Source organism: Pteropus vampyrus, unplaced genomic scaffold, assembly GCF_000151845.1.
Source record: "Pteropus vampyrus isolate Shadow unplaced genomic scaffold, Pvam_2.0 Scaffold35, whole genome shotgun sequence".
Lineage (NCBI taxonomy): Eukaryota > Metazoa > Chordata > Mammalia > Chiroptera > Pteropodidae > Pteropus > Pteropus vampyrus.
Window position 1 is genome coordinate 5,766,267 of NW_011888816.1, and position 5,248 is coordinate 5,771,514.

A 5,248-nucleotide genomic window follows, 5' to 3' on the forward strand; every position below is an offset into this window, starting at 1 on the left:
TGCTTGGGGTCTCAGTGTTTTCCTCTTCTAGGATATGCCGATAATAATGCTGCCTCCAGCGGCTGGCTATGTAAGGCTTAGGGTAGTCCCTCATACTATAAAGCACTATAGGGCTGTAAGACGTGGCCACCTTTCCCATGGTCAAAGCCTGTGTGTACTGAGGCTGACTCAGGCAGCCCTTAGAGCAGCCCGTCCTTGTCAGGTCAGGCCAGGCCATGCACCCACAAAATGCAGGGCCTCCATCAGCCACACTTCCCGTTGGGGAATAAGGGCATGGCCAGAGTCCCTCAAGTCACTCATCAATGAGTAATTTGTCATAATAGCAGCCACTCCAATGCCTTGGTTTCATTTTCAGTGGCTTGCACCTCAGAAGTTTGGCGTTTTGAGAGGTGGAAAGGGATCCCAGGCCCCACATATAAGCTCACTGTTTCAGCACATAGTCCCCTGCCCCTCGATTCCTCTCTTGGGACTAAGTTAAGTTGACCTCTCCAACTCCACACGACCTGCTGCCCTTCCCAAGCCTGGTCCTCCCTTGTCGTGCTACTTTAGTTGATGGCTCTTTCATTTTTTCTACTGCTCAGGACACAAATCTTGGAGTCATCCTTGCTCCTTTCTTTCATAATCCACATTCACTACGTCAGCAAATCCTATTGGCTCCACCTTCAAAGTATGTTCAGAGATCAACCATGTTTTTACCATCCCCAGTTGCTACCACCTTCCCCAAGCCCCATCATGTTCCATGTGGATGAGTCAGTCGCTTCCTCTCTGCAGCCCCGTTTGTCTCCGTTCTCTGTTAGGACAGGCGAGGTTATGCTGTGGTAACAAACAATCCCCAAAGTTCAGTAGTGTAAACACAAAGGTTTATTTTTTAAAAAAAAAATTTTTATTTTAATTCATTTTTTTTTTGGCGACATTAGTTAACGGAATCCAGTAAGTTTCAGGTGTACCATTTAACAGTAAGGCATATGTACATTGCCTTGTGTGTTCCCCTCCCATAGTTAAATTTCTTTCTGTCGCCACATATTTGACCCCTTTTATCCCATCTACCTCTCTCCTCCCCCTTCCTCCCTTACCCTCTGGTAACCACTAGTCTATTGTCCATGTCCATGAGTCTCCGTTTGTTCGTCCTATTTGTTTGTTGCTTCTAGGTTTATATCCAACATGTAAGTGATATCATGTGGTTTTCAACTTTTTCTGTCTGGCTTATTTCGCTTAGCATGATTATCTCGAGGTCCATCCATGTTGTCGCAAATGGCAGCATTTCATCTCTTCTTATGGCTGAGTAGTAATATTCCATTGTATATATGTACCACAGCTTCTTTAGCCAATCATCTATTGTAGGACACTTCGGTTGCTTCCATGTCCTGGCCACCATGAATAATGCCGCTATGAACATCGGCATGCGAATATCTTTTCAGATATGAGTTTTCAAGTCTTTGAAGTAAATATCCAGTAGAGGGATTGCTGGATCATATGGTAGATCAATTCTTAGTTTCTCAAGGAACCTCCATACTGTTTTCCACAGTGGCTGTCCCAATCTGCAGTCCCACCAGCAGTGTATGAGTGTTCCTTTTTCTCTGCATCCTCTCCAGTATTTGTTATTACTTTTAAAGGTTTATTTCTTGTTCCTGCTACATGTCCCTCTGACTATCAATGATCTGGGACCCAGGTTCATGGGGCAGCCAGTCTAGAACTCTACTCTCTACAACACTGCCAGTAACCATGAAAAGAGAAAGAGAATATGGCCTAGATCAGTGACCTCAACCCTTTTGGCACCAGGGACCAGTGCCAAATGAGAATCTAATGTCTGATGATCTGAGGTGGAACCAAGGCAGTGATGCTAGCGCTGGGGAGTGGCTGCAAATACAGGTGAAACTTCACTCCATCACCCACTGCTCATTTCCTTCTGTGCGGCCCGGTTCCTAACGGGCCACAGATGGATGGGGTACTGGTCCACGGCCTGAAGGTTAGGGACCCCGGCCTAGAGTATGCTCTTAAGTATTCCCCCAGAAGCTATGACAGCACTCTGCTCACACTCCATTGGCCAAAGCAAGTCACATGCCATACCTGGCTATAAAGGGGTCGGGGAGGAGCAATGCTCTGCTGCAGAACTGTAAACGTGCGGTGAACTGTGTTAATGACAGCCACATCCCCATCAGCTCCTCCTCCTCACAGTGGCCTATTTTTCTCTGTAGCATTAACACCTTCTAATGTCCTTCAGTTAAAGCTTAAGGCTGGTCACACATCTCCTCTGCTCAGAACCCTTCCATGGCTGCCACCTCCTTCACGGTATGCACCAAAAGTCTCCACCATGGTCTATGAGGTCAGGCATGACCTGCCGCCTGGGGCCTCCTGGACCTCACCTCCTCCCTCCTTCTCATTCACTGCACTCTGCTCTGGTCTCCTTGCTGTTTCTCAAAACTACCAGGCAAGCTCTTACTTTATAATCGTTGCTTCTGTCTGGAATGTTCCTCCTAAAGGCATCCATAGCCTCACCTCCAAGCTCACTGAAGCTTCCCTATTACAGGCTGAATTGTGTCCCCCTCAATGCATGTCGAAGTCCTAACCCTTGGGATCTCAGAATGTAACCATAATTGAAGATAGAGTCTTTCCAGAGGTGATTAAGTTAAAATAAGTTCACTAGAGTGGCCCTAATCCAATACGACTAATGTCCTTATAACAAGAGATTAGGATACAGACACACACAAAGGGAAGACAGATGTAAGGACCCAGGGAGAAGGTAGCCATCTGCAAGCCAAGGAGAGAGACCTCAGAAGAAACCAACCATGACAACACCTTGATCTCAGACTTCTAACCATCAGAATTGAGAAAATAAATTTCTATTTTTAAGCAACCCGGTCTGGTACTTTGTTACAGCAACCATAGCAAACTAATATATTTTCCTTTGCTATGATTTTAAAGGTTACAACCCCTCCTTCTACCTGTACTTCAATGGTCTATGTACCTTTCCCCTGCCTATTTTTCTCTATAGCATTAAGACCTTCTAATGTCCTAAATGTTTTCCTCTTGTGTGTGTGTGCAATCTATTATCTCTCATAGAATACAAGCTTAATCAAGGCAGGGATTTTTGTCTGTTATATTCATTGCTCTGTCCCCAGAGCCCAGGACAACGCCTGACACATAGCAAGTACTCAATAAATATTTATTGAATGCATGAATGAGTGGATGGATAGGTAGGTGCTATAAACACTCAGAAACCTGCATTCCTTGCACAGCACTTCCAACTAACCTTCTAAACCAGGAGACTTTTTGGCCCTTTTCCTTTGATGGATTCAATATTGGAGGGTAGCTGGAAATTTTGGAAAGTCTGCCTTTCCAAATTAAGTGGTATCTACAAAATCTTGAAATATAGATATTCGATCCTCAAGTTTATGTAGAGGAATTTATCTCCCAGAGATCCTTATACACGTGGTCAGTCAAACCGCATATGCACAAGGACCTCAATGCATAAGGACCTCAATGCAGAGGCATTTATTACACTGAAAATACAGTAAGGACCCAAATTCACATCAATAAAGGACTGAGCATAAGCTGGTATGGCCACATAAATAGAGATTACGAAGATGTTAAAAGGCATAAAAGGGGCCTCTGTGTGTAAAAGGGGAAGATGGCTGAGACGATATGAAGTAGAAGATTGATCTGCAGCCAGAATAGTATGGAAGTTATGCTCTCACATGTGCAAAAACCAGCAACCAAAAGATACCTGAAGGAGTAGAGTGAGGTTGCTGTATCAATTATCTATAGCCACAATGATGCTGTGTAACAAGCAACCCTAACACTGCCAGTGGCATATAACAATAGATATTGATTGCTCACTAACCTGGGGGCAGCTACTCTAGGTCTGGGCTGCTCTGCTAATCTTGGCTGGGCTTGCTCAGATGTCTGGGGTCGGCTGGCTATTGGCCTCAGCTAGGCAACTGGAGTGACTCAGCTTGGAGCCATTTGTCTCATTCTCCAGCCCACTAACCTAGACATGTCATCATGGCAATGGTAGAAGCACAAGAGCTAGCAAGCTTTATTGTGCAAAAAAAGCTTTAAAGGATTCCTTTAAAGCATCCCTTTGGCCAAAATAAGTCACATGGCTAAGCTCGGCATCTAGGTGGGTGGGGACTATCAAGTAATGAGCCAAGGACATGGATCTGGGATGGGTGAAGAACTGGGGCTGTTTTTGCTGCTTGCTGTGATTGTCTTTCACAAATGCCAACCCTGGGACCAGGATTCGTGTATGAGTGACTTGTTAGTGCTGTGTGTGCGGGTGGGGTGGGGGGCGGGGAACCAATGGGGAGCAAGGGAAACAGGAAAAGGAAGGAGGAGAAACCAGGACATGGTGTGACCAGACAAAACAGTAGCCTCAGGCTGATTCTGCGGAGGGTTTGCTCTGACTCCTGTGTCAGCCAGTCCCTGGCTAAAAACATCCTGGGGTCAGGGTGGGGGTCATAAACCCTAGGCATTCTGGGCTCTCTCACTCACAGACAAAGTGTCTCCAGTAGCCCAAAGCCCAGCTTGTGGAGAAAGTCACAGGTGCAGATGCAGGCTCTAGAAGCAAGGCCCGCAGAAGCCAGGGGAGGAGGCCCAGCACCCCTGAGGGGATCTGGGCTCCACACTGACTGCGTCTGCTATGGGGGCCAGAGAGGTGGGAAACTTTTACTTTCCACTTTCGATTCTTTAGTACTGTTTTAATATTTTACATTTATTGGTTCTATAATTAAAAAAAAAATAAGCAAACATTTTTAATGAAAGTCTCTTAAGATAACTCCAGAGGTGCAGTGGCAGTGGGCAAGCTTGCCCTAAATCTTACTCTGGGGTGATGGGTGGCCCGGAGGAGAGTTGAGGAGTCCTGGGTTTGAGACCCACTCTGCCATTTCCCAGCTGTGTGCCCTGGGGAAAGTTGCTTTCTCTCTCTGACTCTCAGCTCCCCCCAACAATGTGGATAATTACCTAACCCTTAGAGGTCTCTACTGAGTTTTCAGAGTGCCAGGTGGGTGATGGCACCAGGGCACAGTATGGATGCTCAATTAGTGACTATGGCATCTCCAAGGGCCACTTGCTAGGGAAGGCTAGACCCTCCCTACCCCATCCAGACTGAAGAGGTGATCTGAAAGTCTCACATATGCGAGCTCCTAGGTCTGGGGCCTCTACGTCCCTCAGCTTTCCTGTCCTAGCAACGAGCTCAGAGTCCTACCACTCCTGCCTCTGGCCTGCTCTGGCCAGCAGGTTCTGCTGCTGC